At 38.7% G+C, this 23860-nt stretch overlaps 1 protein-coding gene across 6 annotated transcripts in view; it reads right to left on the bottom strand.

The window, feature by feature from the left end:
- ANKHD1 (ankyrin repeat and KH domain containing 1) overlaps window positions 1-23860 on the bottom strand; it is a 116348-nt gene that overhangs the window by 76216 nt on the left and 16272 nt on the right. The window lies entirely within an intron of this gene.

The raw sequence follows: 23860 nt of genomic DNA, 5'->3' as shown, positions 1-23860 counted from the left end.
TAAAACCCTTCTTGTCTCCTCCCACCCAATGAATACTGAAAGCATCGTGAAGACCATTCTCCACATTTACTCGAATTCATCCTTCTTGCACACAAGTGATCACAATTTCTCACATTATTACAGTCTCACTAGCATGTTACTGATTACTGATCTGACACTACCTGAACTGAAACCTACTGTTTGACATTCTCTTGTTTTCTGCATAGCAATGGCACATTTTCAGGAATACAAGCCACCACAGAGGTTGTTTAACACCATGTTTTCATGGACTGATCACTGTTGCAGGTTAAGTCTGAAAAGAGAATATGGGAGCCACTGAGGACTGTTTTTTATTGAGAACAGTCCATAGTCATTAACCATATTGAGATGGTGATGTTCCCAATGCAAAGTTACAGCTTACCAGTCAAATTATGAAGAGCATGTTCATAAGTAAACCAAAAGGAAGTACTTCCATACAATATGAGCTGCCATGCAAAGATCAAAAAGGTGAATTTAAAAATAGATAGGTTCACAGAAGGCACAGGCTTTACAGTAATATTAAGAACAGTGGCCCTGGGAAGTCACTATTTAAGGACATTCCTGAACAAGAGACTACTGGAAGGATAGAGAGAGGAGAGACTATCGCCTGTACTGCAATTTTACTGCTTTTCCCTGAAGTGTCCACAGCTAGCCCACTGCAGGGCACAGGGAGCTAGACACACCTTCAGTCTGCCTTTATGGAGCAGTTCTTTAGCTAAGCACCTTCTGCTGAAGCCACATGCCAGTGTGTTCACAAACCCGGGCAGGGCCAAGGCCAGTAGCATTATCTAACAACTGAAAAGAGAGCTCTTAACTAAACCTGGGAACAGGTTGTCTAGAGCAGTTGTGGATTCCCCATCCCTGGAAGTGTTCAAGGCCAGGGTGGATGGGGCTTAGAGCAACCCGACCTAGTGAAAGACATCCCTGCCCATGGCAGGGGGGTTAGACCGGATGATTTTTAAAGGTCACTTCCAACCCAAAACCTATTCTATGATTCTATAGTCTCCTCTGACTGGAAATAGATGACCTAGCTCCTCCCCATTCAACACATCAACACACAGACTGTAGATCTCTAAATTAGAGAAAAAAGCATGAATTCCAAGATCTGCAAGCAGATTAGTCCTTCTACTGAGCCACAAACCACCAATTCTATGGTACACAGATTCAGGCTGCACCTGAAAAGGATATTTCCACCAGTTTAAACAAGTCAACAATTCAACAGTTTAACAGAGATTAAATGCACAGTACAACTGACTACTATATAACTAGGTTGAATCTGGAGCAGATGGATTTTTTTTTTTCCTAAAGCTACTGTGGCACACAGCATGACTGAACTTAGTGGCAGATAATGCCAGATGTTCCTGAAGTTAGTGCCACACTACTGAACTATTTAAATTACCCTGAAGTTGATTACAGAGGTGTATTAGAACAAGATCACCTTTCAAGGGAAAAGCTTGCTCATCAGATACACACCTACGCACCTATAACCAACACTCCGATTTGAAGCATGTGCTTCCTTGTTCACTTTAAGACACATCAGGATATTCCTACCGTGTAACTACCAAGGTTACAGTTGTAGGATAGCCTGAAATCAGCTGGTAACATCTCAGTGTGATCTTCCTCAGTTTAACGAGTCAAAGATACAGATACCACCTCAGAAAAACCAGAATACAACCAGGGTTGTGTCTTTGGAAGACCCAAAAGGGCACAACCTTATACCGCTGGTGTGATTTTGCCATGAGGAATCAGAGATTACATTCTCTGAAAACCATGTCCGTGTATTTTCACAGTTTGAACACAGAAGTTGAAAGCCATGAATATATCTTAAGGAACCAACATGAATAACCTAGCCCAAAGTTGTTTCAAGTTCACTGCAGTAAAGGAACAAGTCAGATACCCACACTTGAGCAACCATTCCCTTCCCTTCTATTTCGAGAAAAGGAACATTCTCACAGGAGCATCAGTTGCTCTACCCTCCCTAAGGACAAAGAAAATACTTAAGCATAGTTTCTAGCTAGTAGCTCATAATTATCACCACTTAAAATAACTGTAGGCTTTGTACCAGAGTGATTTCTTTTTAAGGTAAGTCCCGCATACCACACACAACTGGTGTCAGCATATGCTTTGACCAAAGGAGATTGTTCCAAAGAGATCAACATATCTAAGCCTAAGAGGTAATGTCCAATAACCCTCACAAAAAACTGCAGAATCAGTGGTGATTATGTTCCTTCCCAGTCAGTTCCAGCACACCATATGTTCTAACATACACTTGAGGCCATTCACCTGCTAATGTGTCCAATTTATGATCTCACGTTCATCACAAAGTCTAACTCAACTTAAGCTCACATGGAATCATCTGCTGGTCCCAGAAGCTTAAAGGGATTCTCCGTTTTCCTTGAGGTCTTATATCACTTGTCCCCCAAAGGCAGGTTCTGATGGAAATGTGGACAGCTTTGAAAGCCCAAAAGAAGAATTAAATGAGAATTCTGGCCCAGAAGTGTGTCTTGTCTTTTTTTTTTTTTTTAATATGTCAAGAACCTGCTTTAATCAGCATGGCATGCAAGTAGCACCTCAAACAAGGTGAAGTGGGTTCAAGGAAGGAGAGAGGGGACTTCATTTTAGCTTCTTTATTTGAATCCCCATTCAGAAGAATTGAGAAGTTCTACACTGTCAAAAGCAACTGCCACAGTCTTGTGCCAACAAGCAGTAACTCTACCAGAAAAGTATTAATACTAGCACATCACACAGGTGCTACTGCAAGACAAGGCAGCAACATGAAGGACTGAGCACACCCTTTTCTGGAAGGTCTCAGGTGGCTTAACTCAAATTCTCAACACAGGTATGGCTCCCCTAGCAGCATACCAGAGGAATTCAGTTCAGGCATGTTAAAAGTAGAACCTAAGGGAAGATTTCCTAAAGAAAAGAGATTTCTCAGGACCTTTTAATCCACATGCTATAAGTTTACTTCTGTTAATACTTCGGAGCAGTGCAGCATCTGCAGAAAATTACCACCTACTATTTTCTGTAAATTCTAGCAGTGGCAGAAGCAAGCAGAGATGATATCAGCCATCTACCAAACAGCAGGCTGCTGCTCTCTGCGATGTCGTAACTTCCTGCTTCATGTATTTTAACAGAAAGTGATTTTTGTAATTCCCCATATAACTAACAAAAAAGTGTACACTTCACCCCTCTCTGATGATGTCAAAATATTTTCCCAAACACTAAGTTCATATTACATCATTTACAGAGCCAATAAACCGAAGTATAGTGCTGTCAGCACACTCACCAAGACCCACATTGATCTTCTGGCAAACCCAGGAAAACACTGAATTGGCTCTAACCTGCTGCCCATGTTTAATGCCTAAGCAAGGTTTGCAAAATTCTAGTTGCCTTCAATAAGTAACTTGTTAGCAGCCAGGTGGCGAAGCAACTGGAATTGGCAAGCACAGCACAGACACCAAGAGCACACTCATTGACAAGACCTGTGCTCACTCCAGGTCAGGCTTCAACAACTGCATGATGCTCCCAGCACAGCCACTGCTGGTTAGAAAGACACAGGCACAGAAGCACTGAACACAGTTTTGTCTCACCAGTTTTCTAATAGACCCCAGCTACACCAAAAAGAGCTGGGTCCCGCTGATTACATGACCACACAGCAATGGAAAGGCAGACAGACTTTAGTCTTGCAAAAGAGATTTCAGCAAGGACGCAACACAAATTATTTCAGCCCATCTAAAGAGTGGATTGTGCTGGCTCTATGTTTTCTTGTAAAAAACAGTCCAAAGCCAAACTAATCAAATGGAATAGCCATTTTCAAGTTTCACTGTTTCTGCATCAGGGTATCTAATTTACAACATCAGAATAAGGGACATAATATATTTACAATTTTTGAATATATTTTAAATATTTAAATGTGTTTTATTGTATGCTGATTGCTCAGACTAAAGTCCTCAAGGAAGAAACCACATGTTGAGTAGTGCTTTTTGTATATAGGAGTTAGAAAAATATTAATAATTCATTCTAGTGTAGTAATCTTTCTAAAATTCATATACTTTTAAAAACTTTAAGGTGAAGTGGTGTTAAAAAATGTAATTCACACTAAGCTAAAGATCATCAGAGTTACAAGGGAAAGTTTACTTGTTGTATAAGGAAAATAACTGTTTTAAGTCAGAGTACAGACTGAGCTCCGCCATTGGGATTTTTGGGTAAGCCATTTGGACTCTAAAACAAATTTCTTCATTAAAGCAGTTAAAGTTTTAAACCCTCTTTATTAAGTTAAGCATGCCATACTTAAATTTCTGTATGATTCTGGTGAGCCTTTGAAGAATTCACACAATGTTTACAGACCCTAATTGCACCTAATGCAGTACCCAGGACCATGTGTGAAGGGAGACCTTCAGAAGCTTGTAATCCGAGGATACACACAGGAGGGTTGCACTGAAATCTGCAGAGATTTTGCATCTGGAATATCCATATCTCCAAAAAACCCCACAAAAAACCCAAAACCCCAAAACCCCAAACAAACAAACAAAACCCCAAACACCAAACCAAACCAACAAACAAAAAAACCCAAACCCAACCAAGCCGACTAGTTACTTCAGACACTATACTTTGCCTTACCTGCCTACATTTCATTGCTAACATTATTTGTATAATGACATAAACCCTGTTCAGGAATAGCTGATTCTACTTCGCCTTTCAAAAAACCCACATTTTGACATCAATTTCATAGCACACAAGTCCTCTCCTGACATACCTTCCCTTAATAAACACACTGGTAGCAAATACCCTTTTATCATAATTTTTTTTTACCTCATCTTTTACATCATTCAGAAGAAAGATGAACTTGGAACGGAAATGTTCTTTCAAAGTTTTTAAATTCTCACTCAGGACATTTAAAATGCCATGTACTTCCATATTGCAACAAACTTGCTTATAATCTTACCCTATCATCCCAATCCAAGAACACTTTGATTATGGTCTGGCACATCCTCGGAAAAATATCTAAGCCACTTGGCAATACCCTTTCTAATCACTACATAACATTATCACACATTACTGTGCCATTATGTATGAGATTACCCATTAGTGCTTAAATAAGCATGCAATTTCATAGATAGTATGAATCTCTTTAAACACCAGTAATTATTTTGAACAAGAAAATATCATGACCTAAATTGGTTGGGTCCCCCTTCCTGCTCCAGATTCTTCCTAAATCAGTCCTTCTGCACTGTATAATACTGAAACTCCAAGATAGGAAACCTTAATCCCTATTTAACAGGAAGGGTTATTTCCAGAAGACAGATATGAATGCATATCAAAGGAGACAAAATTATGGTGACACATATTGGTCATGTTTTCAAAGGCCTGATCAATCCTCATTCAGACTAACCTAGTTCCCTAGCCCATCTTCAGCAGCCAATAGCAGGAAAAAAAATATCATTATATACCTGCTCTCTCTGATAGCTTCTATACATTGCCTATGTGCTTAAATTGTTACTCAGTTGACCATTACTAAACTTCTTGCTAAAATGCACAACGCTTTCTCAAATACAGCCAGGCTGGATTATTCAAGCTGACTAAATGGCATATACGCTGAATTTACAGATCTAGTTTTTGTGCTCCTTACAGTCCCCTTTCTACTAGGGCAAAATAAAGTACCAGAGTGATTTGTCTTACAACTAGCCATATCATAACTGAAAGATTTTTCCTTTCCAACAAATACAGATCTCTAAAGGCTCTACAACAGCACTTTCCAAAGTTTTTGAACCTCAACTAGTGTCACCCAGTAACATTTCTGGAAGGCTAATATAATTCTTTATTACCATGCTGATTAAAAATCAACCTCTCTAAAGGCAGTGCCATTCCCTTGGAAGCAGTGCTTGATATCTATGCAACCACCACAGTGCTTGAGACCACACCTACTGCCCTGGCCTGCTCTGTCATTCTCACAACACAAATAACTCCTCTTGTACAGCACAGCCAGCTTGCCTGAGCAGGCTGCAGCTTGATAGCTTTCTCAACAGATGATTTATCACCTTATAAAACGAAATAGAAAACCCAGGATAGGAGAATGCCCCTTCTAACTGTATTCTGCTGTATTTACCAGATTTCAACTCAATGACATTCCCAGATTGAAATGGTAACCCTGAAGTTTACTCAGTTTACTTGTTGCCACAGAGGTTCAGTTCCTTGGCTGTTTTCTGGTGGTTTTAGTTGTAAGCCTGTCAAAGTGTGAAAGTTCAGGGTACTGCAAAGCCAATGTAATATATCAAAAACAGGGCTTGTCTTCTGCCCCAAAATCTCTAAGATAAAATCCAATGAATAAATATTTAAACTCCCCTCCCTACCCCGAAGTCACGATAACTCAAAATCATGCATCAGTAAGATGCCAGCTTCCAGTTAAGATATAAAAAACCTTCAAGCGCCAAGTCTTCCGTTGGCTATTCCGTCCCCAGTTGCAAGGGCCAGATTTTGGGGGGAACTCAAATTATAGGTGACTTCAACAAGAGGTCATGTTCATTTCCTCACCATAAAAATGTACCACCTAGAAGGTATTCTTTCACACAGAACTAGATTTAAAGTTTTACATTTTCCCAACACCTTACTGAGATTAAAAAAAAAGTTCAGCACTTTTGCTGGAAACAGATCATGCAATAAGGTAAATGAAGCATCTTTCTGACATGACATGGTGGGTGAGTAGACCACCACTGTTACACTCAAAAAAATCTCACTTCAGAAACCATTTAGAACAGACTAAGCTGTTACTGTCTCATGGGATACCTCCAAACAAAAAACATACAGGCAAAAAATCATGCAGAGGCGTTACCCAATCGCCTCATATGCAGCAAAAGCTAGCCATGAGCCTTCCTAATACTTCTGTCCTTTACACCGATGTATTTGCAGAGCAGTAATAGCACTTCTTAGCACAGTTGTTCAATCCAGTAACTCCTATCGTATGCCTGGAAATCCCATACATCTACAGAAAAACTTCAAACTTTCCCAAGCAGAGTACCTGTAGAGAAGAAAGAATAGTATTCCCCATGGACAGTACCAGCAAACAGAGGATGATAAGCTCAGCATAACTTAGGCACTTGGTGCCAATTTGACCGCAGAAAGGCTCAGCTTAACTCCTTGAGTAAGCCCTTGCCATCTTCCAAATCACAATAAAAGAATTCTCCTGCAAATAGTTCTGCTGGCTTAATGTGACACCAGGAGCTGACACCGGTGGCAGAAAGAAGGCATTCATTACTGTGCAAAGGAAACTTGATGTTGTGCCTAACTTCAGACCCAAAAGGATGTAACAATCAGACAATTAATGGCAGCGCTACTATTTAAAATCCTGGGACATCTGAAATATGCCCTCAAGAATGCAAAAAGCTTGTAAAAATAGGCAAATTTGGTTTGACTGGGGAAGGAGAGGAGGAAGGTGGCAAATTCCAAATCCCTTAGGAAAGAAAACCTGCCAGGGAAAGACAAGAACATCTCTTGACAGCAACCACAGACTGAGAATAAACTTTTTGAATATGTAATGGTGAACTATTTAGACCACAACTAAGTAAACCTTGTAGAAGTTTTACACCACCACCACCCCCCCAGTGGTATTTTCTGCTTAGCTTGATCTCCCCAAAAAATGTGTTTGGTCCTTTGAAAGTTCTCATTTAGAAGACATTTTCATGTAGATATAGCCTACAGCCTCTTTTTGAGAAAAGCATTAACCAGAATGCTTCTCCATTTTTCAGTTGGTCATTCCAACACTATTAGTCCCAGGCAAGGAGTAGCAGAGATTTGATATGGTAGGGTTTATTTTAGCTTTGTTTTCTAAAACACTAAAAAAACTACATTGAGGCTTTCAGTCTTTTCAAAGTCAAGCACACGCCTTTGTAATCTTCACCACTGAGTATCAAAATTATAGTTTGATCTTAGCTCCAGTGCACAGAAAACTTACTGTACCCTTAACATCCCTGTTGTAACTATGCTGAACACAAGAATTTATCCTTTTATATACATTCGATACAAACTTTCACTATAAAATTGTATTTTTTTTCCCCTGTACCACCAAGTGCATGGCACAAACCAAATTCACTGGCTACAACTTTTATTTTTATTCTTCTCAATTAGTATTTGGACATGCTAAATAGAACTCATTTAGCATGAAATTAAGAGCTACAGCTTGAGGGTTGGGGGGGGGGGGGGGGAGTAATTAGCATTTTACAATATTTCATGTGTTACCATCGCAGTTCCTCACAGACTTTCAGAGCAGCCGAGTTTTCAACTTCTACAGATCAGATTCCTGACAGCAAACCATCACATCCAAAAATGACATTTTCAATGCTATCTGAAAAATCATGTTCAGATCATCTGCTAAGCATATTCTGGCAAAAGCAGAAATATAATTTTATTCTCCTGGGTTGTATTTCATGGTCTTAACCTCAAAATATCCCTTTATTAACAAATCCCCACTCCTAAAAACAATAGGAACTCACCCACTTGAGCAATATCCACAAGTGAAAGGGGATGTCTGGAAAAAAACTGAAAGACCAACACAACATACACATGCCATTGGAGAAAATCACCCTTAATTCCAGCTTCTAATTTTTCACTTGCTTGACACTGCAAACTCTTAATATTAAATTTGCATTTACATGTATTTCAATGTAGTTGTCAGAACAGGAGCCAGAAATCTCGATGACATTTCCCTCTGCTTTCCAGTACGGCAACTGTAGCAACAAGATTTTCTTTTTTCAGACTCAAAAGCTAGGAAGTACTTCTCCAGCTACAATTACTTCTTAGTGTTATTTCGGTAACATTTTGATGACAAGGGGTCCTTTTTGGGATCATCTGCTTTTACATCAGTGTGCTCAGATATCTCAAAATATGAAAACTAATTTTCTATATTTCAGCACAAACATGAATTCTTATTTAACTAGTCAATACTCATTAACATTTACATTTGAGAGTTTCTCCATTAGGTTTCAATTTAGTCTCATGCTACTTCAATACTAGGTTACCTAGTCAGGTAATTTCACAACATTAGCAACTTCCACTTTCACTAAAGCTTGGAAGCCCCATAAGCAAATTCAGCAAGAAAAAAACCCAGCTCTACATAGACTTACAGATATTTCTGGTAAAATCCCAATCTCCCCAAATAGTCTGCAATTTCATTTAATTCCTCTCCACCAACCCAATCCACCCATTTCCTTTCTTTTCAGAATGCAAGAAAAAATACGGATATTTGACAGATATGGAATACCACACATTTTAAAATACTAAAATAAAAGATTGGTTTAGACCTTGTGACAGAGTTTTGTTACCATATGAGAGCTCACATAGGAAAGAAAAACACCAGAAAAGTTACCCATATACCTACTTCCTCATACTCTTCATCTTATTTAAATTCCTGACCATGACAGACTTTGCTACAGCACAACTCTAAATTTTTCTATCCATCTGATTTTTTCAAGCTTTCAGTGGGCATCCTTTTTCTCCCATTGTAAGAAAACTGAGTTACCTTTTCTAAAGCTGAAATAACATGAGCTCTTCTGTGCCGATCTAACATTTGGCCACTGCCAGAAAGACGACTCAGTGCTCCTCTTCTCTCTGGGTTTCCCCAGGCACTCCCACCAACCCCACTGCACTTGCACTTGGGAAAAGAAGAGGGAGCTTTCTACCAGCACAGCACAATGAATCTGACCAGTAAAGGGTCTTTCTAGCCACCACCAAAACTGGCAAGAGGAGAGAACACTGTGCAGCCAGGAACAGAAGATTCCTGCCTGATGGTGACAGCAAATAGTCACTAAACCACCTCAGCCACCTCGCATACCTCCCCCCTGTGCCACTCATTCAGAATGTCCAAATTTTTATCTTTCCTAATCAAATATCTTTATAAAGAAACCCAACCTTTCCATTTTTCAAGATTTTGTTTCTATTAAATCTCTAGCAAAGAAACATTTGCCTTACTACAAGGTGACAAGTTCCCACATACAATTCTCAACACTCCTGACTCCTTACAGGAACCAGGACTTTCAGACACATTCATCACGTATGTGCATAAAATGATGTTGATCACGCAACCAAATGCACTTTGACCCCATACGTATTACATATAGTTAATATGGAAGCATCATAAATTACTCCTGCATCATAGTTACAGATGTACTTCATCATCAGCAAATGGCTTTTTTACCCATCTCACTGCAGGTAAGCATCTGGGAGAGGTATCTGCCTCTTTGATTACCTCATGCTTTAAAGAAGCAGCTACAATTAGGACAAAGGCAGTAACACAGTAAAAAAACCTACCAGCTCTGCCACAGTTATCATTTAAACAGCAATTCAATGGCTGAATTGCTTTAAAGCAAACCAAAGCTCAGGGGAGAATATGAGGGCTTGTAGTTCAACACAAAGCTTGAAGAATTATATTCAAGTACAAGAAAGTGTTCATATTTCCTCTAGCAGAGAAGCAAAAACTTAACACAATTATGAACTGAACAGACATTAACATTGAACTTGTCCAGATTGGTCTGGAGTGTTCACTCATTCTCCCCTCTTCCTTTTTTGGGGGTTTTGGGGTTTGTTTGGTTGGTTGGTTTTGAAGTATCTTTGGAAGAATTAAGCCTTGGTCCAAAACCTAGTGAGTACACTCCCCACACCTATGAAATACTATAACCAATCATGGCAAAAACCTACTTGGTATGCACTGAAAGCTACTACACATGTGAACCACTGGATTGAAGTTCTTACTCTCTACCTACCACTAATAGCTAGGCTTCAATCAATAGGTAACTGCTAGTTTATCTCATCTTTGATTCCACAGCACCCCTGCTGGCCACAGCATCTGCTCAGCTAGCATATTCAAGAGGCAACAAGATGAAGAGAAAGAAGCATCTTCTGCAACCCCACGATTTTGTACTGGAAAAACATTGTTGTTTAGTGTCTTCAAGGAACCTGGGGGTTTTTGGTTTTGTTTTTGTTTTTTAATAAAAAGTGTAGGGCAAAAGAGATGCAGATAAACTAGATCTTTTCAATGTGTGGCAATAGAGATTCCTACAAAAGAAGTTCATTGAAACTATCTGTGTTTTGGCTTGCAAGACATATCAAATGCAAGTACAGACACTTGAATTTGGTCTTGGAGGAGAAAGCTTCTGTTTACTCATTATGAGTTAAAAGCAAAGGTAGAAGACCAGCCCAGAAAAGAAAAAAGAAAAAAAAAAAAAGAAAAAAACCCAAACAAAACCACTAGAAACCTGACCAATGTGCATAGGGACTGCTAGGTAAGAACAGCAATAGGAAAGAGTCAGACAAAGCAATTATTCATCAAGAAACTGCTCTAACCCTGGGACAGTTGCAACCCAGTAACTACAACTGATGTAAGGCACAAGTCAAGCCAGGGATGATCCCAGCAGCACAAACTACTCTTTTTCTAGATTTTCTCAGACTGTAAAGATCTAATGTCTACTAGGCATCTATATTGGAATATTTAGAAAAAAAATTTTCTGCATCCTATAGAAAAGTCACAGCACCCTGCCTGTCTTCCCTCAGTACGTGCGCTAGTTCTAGTTAGAGCAGTATTGTACAACAAAATCCAACAGCAAGTCAGGTATTTTTATTAAACAAGTCACAGATTAACAGCTAGTTCTATCACCTCCAGTAAATTGCTGGGTTTTGTTCTCGTTTGTTTGGGGTTTTTTAATTAAAAAAAAAAGAAGCACTTTTACCCATGGCAACTAAGGCCTCCTTTCTAACTTGTTTTTGATTGTAAGAAAATGTATGGTCTTGCATTTGAGAGGAATATTCAAAACACAATGCTAACTTTAATCCAAATTATAAAGGACAACGATGGGATTAAGCACTAGTTTATAAACATCTACATTACTCTGGATGTGAATTTGTTTTGGTGCTTCTCTAGGATTAAATGGGAGGTACTGTTACAGTTAAATAGGAGCTTATGACTTTTTTTTGTTTGTTTTAATGACCAAGTCAGGGATTTTTTTAGGGGTTTTTTTCACCCTTAACATAGATAAGAGCCAGTGATACACACCCAGAAAGATTTGCCATGGCAGCAAAATCACACTGAATTACTTGGGTGCCTGATGCCTTTTTCATTGCCAGCCTTCTCTTCCCTCCCTCGTTACCTCCTCCTGCAACATCTTTTCCAGGGCTGCAGCACCAGCAAGCATGCAAGCACATTTACGCACTTAAAACAAATGCTCTTCTGGTTGTATCACGCTTGCCAGTATTACTGTGATTAGCTAAGGGAAAACTTCAGCCACAAGCTGAATTGTTTGCCTGGCTTTGTTTAGCTTTTAAATGGACACAGGCTCAAATGGCAGACTCAGCACATTTCCCCTAGAGACAGGCGGTCACCTGCTCACACCCTGTCAAATGAAGCGTGAGGGCACACACACATACCAGCACACTCAACTGGATCGTAATGACACTATACGGTGCTAAACGAACATGCAAGAATTTGTATCATCTACTGAGTGCCCCAGCTAGAATCAAAGGAGCTAGGCTCCAAATTCAGAGCTCTGGACATCAACTCTGACGCTCCTGTATTTCAAAGAAGCATCCAGGCTAGAGACTGAGAAAAAAGAATCAGATTGCCTCTGGCTGCTTATACAAAGTAGTATTAAAACCCCAAGTCACTCGTGGGGAATTTATTTTCTTTAAGTTGAGACTGTAGTGCTTACAGTATTTACCCATACAGCTGTAAAGGCAGTGACTTTGTAAATTATCCAGAAGCAGAAATCATGACCTCTGTAAGGAAATCTTCAAAATAAATTCTTTACTTCATGCCATAAAATATGGAAAAATTTCCAAGGCTGATTCCATTATTTTACAGAAAAATACCAACGCTGACAGTAGGCAATAATTCTTTAATTCCTGGTTCTTCCTCTCATGCCTTACCAGAGAGGAAAAACTAATGTTTCCTCATTTAAAGTCTGACAATTGGTTGCCTGCAAGAATCTGAAAGATAGACCTCAAAGAGCTAAGACTGCTACTGAAACATGAAAAGGAGGAACATGGCAATGGTACCGTCCACTGTGGGAGGGTAAGGAGCAAAGAAAAACCCCACACAACCCTGAGAAACACCAAGAAAAGAAAAAAATTCATTCATGCTGAAGAAGGTGCACAAAATTCCTATTCTTGACTTCTAGCATTCTAAGCCAAATATTTTAAGTCTCATCTACTTTTGGGCTTCTGACCTTTGAAAACAAGTTACTTCACAGACACTCTCACCTATTTGGTGACAGAAGGCGAAAAGAGTGGAATTACTTTCTGCTTTCTGAGTAACCTAAGGCTTATGAAGGAAAAGTATCATACCCCTATGGAGCCTAACACCAGGATATGACCCCCATGCACAACAGAGATGCAGGAAGAAGAGAACTCAAATAACCTTTGAATGCTATTTATAGGCAAACATCCCACTTGAACTCTTTTCTCCAAATTTCTAGCATTTAGTGGGAAACCGAGTCCAAATGGGCTGCAATTGCTTTCCTGAATCAGAAAATGGCTCTGGCTCAGTACAGTACTCAGTGACTAACTGGGAAAAAAAAAACCTTGAAAATACTTCTACATTTTCAAGCAAAGAGCTAAGAGTAAACTTTGAGGATCAGTAAAATCCATCAACTTAACTCAGAAGCCCATGGACTTTTAGCCCCCAGTTTATGCCAATTATGTATAGCAAAGCAAACCAAAATACTCAAGTATTTTCAGAGGCTGACCAAGTGTGCGACTTCTTTTAAAAAAAAAAAAAAAAATAAAAATCACTACCCTAATGGTATATAGCACAGACTAGTGTATAAGTTCATGTTTCAAACTGAACATTTGAGAAACTGTCCATAAAACCTCTCCTCTACCTAGGAGGATCCACAGCCTTTCGGTGTACTGTCATTACATACATGCTACATAAGAAAACATCCTGAAAATAAGATCTCTGGGAATGCCACACTAGATTACAGAGTATAAAACAACCAAAAATCAGGATGTTACAGTCTTCAGAAAGAAAATAAGGAATTTATTTTAATATGACCCAACTTGAAGAAAGAACACACTAATGCATTAGAAAAACACATAGCTCTACAAGAACAGTGCAGGGGACTCATACCATCACATCTTTTTATTCTTTTGCAGCATCCTCCTACAGTTCAAAAACAAAAAGGGAAGAGGGGACGGGTGCATCAAGAGATGTACTTTCACCTAGGTCCATGTCTCTGAAGCTATGCTTCTTCAGATGGGAGTTTTTGTCCATCAGAGGTCACAGAATCCAATGTGTGGCAGGCACCACAGAGCACAAGTTTTACCGAGCTTCTTTGGAGCACAAGAGAGCAGAGAGAAATTGTAACAAGCATTAATCCAATGGACAGCTTCTGGATGGAGTTGCTTCAAATAGCAAGTATGGAAAAGTCCAGCCAATTATGATTTTACTAAAGCAAACCTCTTCCATCATTCATCTCCAGGTCTTTGCTCCTATCTGCATAAAGACTAAAATAAAGTTGTTTTATCTCTTATTCTGCCTCTACAGTTCAGGACAATCAGGCACTGGGTGTCCTCACTATAAGAGAAGGCTAATAGCCAAAAGCACAGCCACATTGCAAGTTTCTCCTCTTTTCATTAACTAAATTTTCCTACATGCTCCTTTCCCTGTAGAGACTTCGAAGACATGCTGCATGCTTGTTTTTGGCAATACAAGTCAAAGCCAACTGGAAGTCAGGCCAGGTTGGTTAGAATATTCTTGATCACCGTGGCCTTCCTCTGTTACTCAAAAGCCATGTAATTCTTGGAAAGCAAAGATAGAATTTTAGCCTTTATAGCGATTCAGATTCATGAATTTTTTAAAGGACATACCCGAACAGGAGTGTCAGCAAATACGTAATATACACACACACACACACACAGAGAAATAATCAACTGCACACACAGAGGAATAATCAACGGCACAAATACAGAATAATTTGTTCAGGTAACAATTCTTCAGCAAAGTATTGGTAGATTTAAAGTCAAATTCAACTTGCAAACCAACATGTCTCCTGCAAAAGGCAGACAACAAACTGGGATGTATAAATAAAAGCACAGCTTGCAGTACAGATGTAATAACACTCCCACTCTCCATGCATCAATAGAGCTCAACTTAAGTAATATGACTAATTTGGGGCAACAAGCTATGAAGAACAGAGATCACATACAGAGACTCCAGAGGAGAACAAGAGAAGATGAAAGTCTAAATAACATCACTTAAGAGCAGAGAAAGAATTGATGTTATTTAGCTTAAAAAAAAAAAAAAAAAAACAAAAAAACAAAAACACAACACCAACTGAGGAAGATGACAGTCTGCAAGTCGGTTCTAAGGACGGCTGCATTGAAAAAGGGAACACTGAACTTGGATACAATGCATAAAACAAACAGCCAAAGCAACACCACTAAAAAAACACCAATTGCTTTATTACAACAACTTTCTTCCTTCCCTCGTGAAGCTCTTCCAAAGCAGCGTAGTGCCCCTTTTGCCCCCAAGTTATGTATTTCAGCATGTAACACTAAGGACTGATACTCGGAAAAACCTTCTCATCCTAAGGACTGCAGTTGGCTTGGCATGCTGTGGAGCTTCCAGCACTGGAGATAGTTTGTCTAACCAGTTCTTAAAGCCACATGTCAGGAATGGCACAAGCATAGCTGAATTTGCCTGGGGAGAAGGAAGAGAAGGAGATAAATCTAGATCTACTGAGATTTCTTTCAGGCCTATTTTTCAAAAAGTTTTAAGAAGCTGTACAGAATTTGAGGAAAAGGTGATGGCTAAATGACAAGTTAGTAATTGCTGTTTTAGAGATAATGCTTTGTTACACAGGGAAAAAAAAAGTCGTTAAGAGAACTGCACTGTGCCTTTTGTTCCCACAGCAAGTATTTTCTTGATGGATATGAGGATAAATTTGTGCAATGCAATAATGGTTGTTTTTTTTTTTTTTTAAGTTTGCTAGGATGTGTTGAATCCTCAAGTATTTAAATACTTCATATTCACAAAGAATATAAACTCCATTTTTGTGTATGATGCTTAATATATACAGCTTGTTATCAATCAAGAGATTTAAGTTCTTAGCTTTCAAAATAGGGTCTTTAAAAAGGCAGAAAATAATTTATAATAGGCAATGAAGGTGCTCATGCCCCACTGCAAAAAAAGCCACCTGCTTCCATAAGTAGAATCAAAGATGAGTGGCAGTATATTTTACATAATTTTATTTTTCATTCATCTGGTGAAAACTAGCTTGACTTTCTAGAAATAAGCAGAATTTGATTATTTATGTTATGCATATACTTTATTATCGTTTATTTTGCTAGAAACTCATTTATTGTAATTACTTCCTAAATATACAATAGTAATATTTTGTCAAAGGCAAGTTACCAATTGAAAAAAGCAACAGATTCACCTGTTATACCATATACTGTAAAACATTAATGACTCAGTATAATCTGTTGGTTCTGACACTTTAAAAAACCCAAATATTTAATACCATTATAAAACTGATAGAAGAACAATATATCGTAGTTCCACCAACAAGAGCTCAGTTAATTCCTCTCATGTGCCCTGAGACACTCCTCACAGCACACGAACTAGACAGTTTAAGCAACTCCTATATAAACAGGTAGCAAGCAGCCCTGCTTCCAATATAATTATGTTACATTGCACAGTATACTTCCAATCAGCCCCAGAAAGGGTGGCTACACACTGAGACTACCAACCTGACTTACCAGTCTGTCTAGTATGGAGCTAAGTGGCTGGCACTGGTTACTGCCACCACACTTTGCCATTAAGTTACAGAACATCAAAAAAATTGAAATCTGAGTGGGGAGATTCAGATCTGATCTTCTGCACACTACGAAGCATTCACTTAATACTCAAACTCTGTTCTGAACACTTCTAAACTCTCGTTTTATCATCATGTGCTAAGGAAACTACATGACTGACATGCAGAAAATGATAAAAAATGCAAACCTAAAACCCAACTCTGTGTAACTGAGTTTTTTTAATAAACTAATAATGGAGTCTTCTTGCAGGAGATACAAGCAAGAAACACAGGCTTTTCTACCTTCTCACTCCTTCCTCACGCTCCTGACGCACTTAGGGAGAAGAGTTACATTTTGATGAACTCAAACTTGCAAGCATAGTAACTGCTTCATTTCACAAAGTTAACATCTATGCTCCCCTCTTACACAGGCATCACAAAGGAAGAATCTTACCAGTAGCCATCTGTTTAGAGAGGAGAAGCATGGACATGAATGAAACAGAACAACACAGAAAAAAATACTATACCACACTCAAACAAGAAACATTTTGTGGTAAGACACTTGGGTCAACAGCAATATTTACCAGATATAAGCTTTAAGCGACCTGTGGTTTGAGCTAGTGTTCTAACTTTTTTTCTGTACCTGATTAATATCAGAGACCCGCATAATCAGCTTACCTGCAATATTGCTAAGCAAGATCTTTATTTACCAACTCTAGCACAAATCTCAAGACAACTAAAACAAAAGCTTGCTTCAATGTACTGTCAACAAACAAGTGTCCTACTGTCTGTCCCACAACAGACCCCTTGTACCTTGTAAGGGGTACCAGCTCCCCAGTACAGACCGCAGTGCTACACAGCCAGCTCTAAGCTGATGGCCAGCAGTAGCACAAAGCCCAGTGTAAGCTTCTGCACCCCACTGCAAAGCCTAAACGTGATTATTTTCACTTTGATGGATGAAGGAAGCATACATGTAAACAGAAGAAAAAAGTAGGATCTCCTCTTGGTATAGGCTAAATTCCATCTCAATTCAGGCATTACGTAGGACTGTCAATAAAGCGCTGCTGCTTTTCTCCTGCCCAGACCCTCCCTACTTTCCTTCTATGGCTGAGGCTACTCCAAGCACTAATATAACAAGAAGTCCTGAAAAAAATACTGAATGGAAAGAAGTTTTTAATCAGTAATATCCCCGTATTGGAACAGGAGAGCAAAGGGGATTTTATCTTGCAGAAGAATCCAACTTGCATGAAAAATAAAATATGACAGAAGTAAAACAGAAAGCAGAAGTAGAGTTAATAAAAAAATATATCCAGGACTTGCAAAATCATGTTAAAAGGAGACTTGCACAAGTTGTTTACAGTACGGTCATGAAGCACTGGCTGATTAACTATGATTACCTCTGAGATATATAGATAGATAGATATAGACATATATATATAAATATGCAGACAACTTAAGAAATTGAGGAGTACCCTGGCCAATTTTAATACTTCACAATTAAAACTTGTAACTTTGTCTCGTCTCTTCCCACTCCCCATCCCCACTGAAGAAAAGTTAAAAAATCTCAGAATATATCTTTGCCAAAGAATTCCAAAAGCATAGTGTTCAGATCTGGTAAGATAACTTAGCTGCCTGATACCTAAAAGCATCAATTCGAGTGTTATGACAATGAAACTGTTCTTCACGGCAAAACCCAACTGAAAAAGAGCCAAAGAATATGAAGCTAGTACATTTAACGCACTTTCAAAGTATAGAAGTTAATTTGACTAAGAGCAGGATTAGACTAGACTTTTTCTAATCTAAAAGCCTACTAGATTAGAAAAAAATATTTAAATCATGCAAAACCTCAGAAAAATATAATATTAGTAATTCAATTACATGCACAAAATTCAGACAGTTTATCCAACTTACTCAAAAGCACAACACATCTGTACATTTCACATACCATATATTCCTTCCCACTCTGAATCTTTAGGTGGTGAAGAAAGAAAATGAGCAAGTCACTGTAATGTGCCAGTATCAAAAAAGGCAAAAGTTTTCCAGTTAACAAGACAGTGGTGATTTTAGCAGTAGTACAGCTTTGATCTCTAAAGAAAGGCCTAGAATGAAGTCTACTCAAACTTTCTTAATGAAAACTGTTTCTCTTATTTGATTTGTATACTGTGTCCATGTAACACCAAGTATTTCAGAACAGATCAAATTAGGGTGAAAAGCCTTTCCTGGTTTAAAAAAAAAAAGTATCAGTCAAAACAGTTGGACTAAGGTAAGACTTTTGCCATGTTGAAGGTGGCTAAACAACTTCAAATTTGATATTGCTACATTTTTACAATAAAGTTCCATCTTTGTTCAAATTCCAGCAATTGTCTCTCAAATTCCCCCCAATAAAGGCCCTATTTTTCTTTTTTATTCAAAACCACCAATACAGACCTAGAAATGTATTTGTTACATTCCACAAGCACAGGGGTGCAGCCATTAAACTGACAAACATGAATTGTCCGCTTTCTGCAGCCTTCAACTTTTACAGTTTGAAGTGGAGCTTGAATAACTCTTCAGAGATTAAGTTTCTAATGGATTTGATGCCCACCTCCATTTAAATCACAACTAAGTTACTCATCATCCCTAAGAAATGAAACACCAGGTCCACACATGAATCTTACTGATCATAAACAACATGATCAAAGAATTTATCTAGCCCAGTCTCTGCCGCTTTCCAAGGGGTCTCTCTGATGCAGGATGAAAGCAAGCTGTGCATCTTTTGAACTGTTCTTTTAGACCACAGCTCACTCCCCAGTAGTGCTGGATCACAGGTCTATCTTGTCACATTCAAGTCCTCTAATGTTGGGGGAAACAAATATAGTTCTCTTTATTTTATCTTAATAATAAAAAAAAAAACCAAACCCTTGCTGTTAGTGAATAATGAATGGGTTTGGTCACATCACAAAAAAACAAAAAAAAAAAGCAGGTTTGGTCAACAGCTTGGCAAGTGAGTAAATATAGAGATACACATACACACACTGGAAAGCATTCAATTTTACAATTGCTGAATCTCACTCTATCCTTTCAGTTTATCCTAAAGCAGGCAGATTTTATCTGGGCCCATTCATATTTTGACCTGTGTTCTGTATTTCCACTAAGTAGGTGATTACTTCCACTTTTTGCCTTCCCCAGTTCCAGAATACACAACCCATTCCCCCCTCACCCAGCTCATCCTACCAGCTTTCCAAAGAGCAGTATCAGGCCCTCATGCCTGAATCAGCTACTGCAATTCACCAGGCATTAAAAGACACTTGTTACTAAAACTAGATTTCTCTTTCACCATTTACACTGCATTTAATCCTACAAAGTGTCAAATACACACTCTCTAGTCACCTTTAATCCTGTATTTCAACAGAAGAGAAGTATGTATATAACTCTGCTCCCTGTTTGAACATAAGGATGGACTACTCACATCCATTTCATTAAGCAAACCTGGGCTGAACATGGTTCCTCTCCAAAATACCCTGATTTTCCTCACAAGCCTCCTTATAAACAACAGTAGGACTTCTGAAGAACTCACTGCTAACAAAACTCCTCCCTGTGTAGATAATCAACAGGAACACCAAGTGCTCCAATGCTAGACAAAGAGTTTCTTTACCACTTTCTTCTGCCTCTATTTTTTGATGCTTCATTGTCAAAGTGCTTCAACATTCATATTGAGAAGGAACATGCTCAAAAGCTCTGCTGGTAAGGATACAGGCACCCAAGCTACTTCAAGGTAAAAATCAGTTCAGTAACATTCTACGTCACTTCCCAGAAAACTAAGCAAAACCATGCTGCAACACTATGAACAGGGTATTTTAACTGCAGGGATTAACATTTTGATGTTTTACAACTTTCTGTGGAATTCTGTGTTTTGAGTGCAAAATACACCAAACCGGCATCCGGGATGTTTACATGACCACATGCTTCAACCAACACCTTTCTCCAGCCTCTTTAAGAAACAACCTGTACTCCAGAAAGAAGACTGCACTACATAAGTTATTTCCCCTTCCTGATGCCTATAAAAGGCGGGACCAGAAAATGAAAGAGCTTTAACCTGTTAAACTTTCCCCAAGTCTTTGGAGGCGAGTTTGCCCTTTTAAGAACACATGTTGAGGGACCCACAGAGGAACCTGCCAAGAAGAGCAAGAGCTCTGAAGGCTGTAACCGTTCATTCACAGCAGCAAAGAGCTCTCATCCTCCAGCAGTCAACTACTGTCCCTAAAACGGAAATTTAATAGGCAACCTTACTGAAGATCCACAGAAGAACCACGATTCTTCAGAGCTGGAATATTATTTTAAGAAATCAAGTCCCCTAATTAGCAGTGGAGCTGAACTTTTCTAGTGCAGAACATGAATCCACTGTCAGAATGCTAAGAATCTGTTTAATTACAGTCTGAAAAACAGAAACATCTCTGAACAGTATGGTTCTCTTTCCATAGGCTATTTTACCTATAAATCCCTTCTTTGCTACTAGGAGTCAAACTGAAGGAAGGTATACAAAAGACTTGGTTTGTTTAGGATAACTTCCCAAAGAACAGGATTCAATTGTTTTAATTTATCTTCCATTTCTGAAGATGAAAACAACTCATATTTATGATGTTCACAGAACAGTGAAGTCTCTCCTTCAGAATGTAAAATTAGTTTTTTTGTGAAATAATACAATTGCTGACAGTTGTTTAAAGATAGTTGTTCATTAACAAAGTGCCTGCGCTTTGCTTAAACAGACTACGGAAGGAAGTACGGTTGTCCAAACTAAAGCTAATCAGCCAGGTTTTCAGAGGACCTAGTAAACATAAGGAATCTAACCACTGTTTGTGTGCACATGTACGTATGTATGTCTGTGTATACTTGCTGCTATGTTACGGGGGGCGAGGCACAACCCTCTTGCTAGAAACTCTACTTAAGACTGTCACCCTCAGCATCCAAAACCACAAAATATTTTAAGTCCTCTTGGAAACAGAATAAACAAGCTGAATTGCAAAAAAAAAAAAAAAAATTATCCAGCACTCTTGTGATGGGTAAATATAACGTATAGAAACATTTTTAAGCAGTTCAACTAACCTCTGGCCTCCACAGTTGCATATACAGGCCTAACCAGCTCTCAAATCAAGACAGCTACTTAAAAACAAAACTCCCACATATCTTAAAAGAGTGCAATGGTTGAAAACCACTTCTGCATAAGTAATTTGAAGAACATCATCCCATCTGGATGTAGTTGCTAGAACTTACCTGCCAGAATTAATGAACAGCATGTCCATGTGAGATCTGAGCATTAAAGGATTCATGAAGAATGAGCAAAACTAGTTTTGCAAGTCATACTCATTAAGATCCTAATGACACAGGCACAAACCCTACATGTGAGAAACCCTAAGAAATCGAGACACTAAATGCAAGACCGATTTTCCTCTAGATTGTAAGTTAGGGTCAAGCCTCCCACAGGAGAGGGGATCATGACAACAAAGGCCAAGCTACCCTGGAAACCACATCAGCCAAGGCCATAGCTAAACTACTTGTTCGAGCAATAGTTCTGCCATCTACTTTTGCAAGCTATCCTTAACACTGGGGACTAACATAACAAGAGAAATCACTTGCTTTTGCCAAACTACAAAACAATAAAAAGTCCCAACACTAGGCCACTTTGTTGCCATGATGTAAACCTAGAAGCTCACTTAAGGTTAGTTAGAAAGGGTATTTTCAGCCAAACCAGCCAGAGAAATCCAGTGAAGATATTACAACACCTCCCAGAAACACTAGCTTCTTTTTCAATCACTTTCAAATTACGGCTTTTAATAATAAACTACCAGATTCTCAGTGTCTTCTTTAGGTTAGCCTAATGATATTTTTAGTGTCCAAACTCACAGTGGGAAAGACAAGTACTGCTTAACTAGAGGACTTTCTTAACAGTATTTTCAGTCTTTTGATCTCGCACATTCATCAACTGGCATTAATTTTGTCCAGTCTTTTTAGAGAGGGAGATGGAGCCCCCAAACAAAAGCACTCTTTTCTTGATTTGCTTTTCTTTCCAGATTCCTTCTGTTCTGTCCAGTTTCTACATCCCTACTCCAAGCACTCAGGGAATCAAAGCATGGAAACCTCAGCTTAAAAACAAATCATCTAATCCCAGGGCCAAGCGGCCAGCTACTGCTTAGAAATCTAAAGAAAGCATTCTCACAGGCATTTCAAGAAGCAATGGTACCTCCTAGATTTGTTAAATACCGTGAAATCATTTTGAACACTGCAACCCTAGATGTAAGCACATACATCAGAGACTGAGTGCCCTCGTTAACACTAGCCATCAGACATCTCCACTGACAATTTATAAAGCTAGCAGTAAGTTTTAGAACACACCAGTCACCAGGTACATGAGAGAAACAGAAACTGATTTTCATTTTTAAAAGTGCTTAAAAAAGGATCAGATTATTCAAATTCTCTTAGTGTCCAGATGTATCCCAGAAATAGTCTATCTTCCCTGCAAAGCAAAGTTTGGTCCCCAAGAGTTATATCAGGTTAGAATAATTTTAGGGGACCACCTTTAATTAGTCTGCTGCTGCAACTTCCTGCTGACAAAAGGTATGCTATGTTCTAAGTTGGGGTTTTTTTCAAATTCAAAATTCAAAGAGAGCCCAAAGCCTGAGTCCCTTTCCCCTGCTTTGCTTCCTCAGAATGCAGTTCTCCTTTGAGACTCTACATAGCTTTACATCTAAACACCTGCAAATAAATGCTATTTTATCTAGCTCTTAAGTGTGTTCAAAGCTAAAGTCTGAAAACTCCAATTTCAGCACACACTACTACTACTCTGAGTATGCGCCCATAATGGCAGGGTTTTGTTTCAAGGCAGGGTTTTTACATCTTTTTGTCCTTGGAATTCTGAAACTGATAATTTTCAAATCCATTGTAAACACCAAAGTCACAAACCTTCGCTATAAAAGTAACAAATGTAGTAGCACTATGTTCATCTAGTCTGGTTCTGAAACATGAACATTAAATATGCGTTTCCCAACAGTCATATCTCAAACACAGAATGGAAAAATATTTTTGTGAAAGTA

This window comes from Harpia harpyja, chromosome 20, assembly GCF_026419915.1.
Source record: "Harpia harpyja isolate bHarHar1 chromosome 20, bHarHar1 primary haplotype, whole genome shotgun sequence".
Lineage (NCBI taxonomy): Eukaryota > Metazoa > Chordata > Aves > Accipitriformes > Accipitridae > Harpia > Harpia harpyja.
The sequence above is the reverse complement of the archived record's forward strand: the minus strand, read 5'-3'. Positions and strand labels throughout refer to the sequence as shown.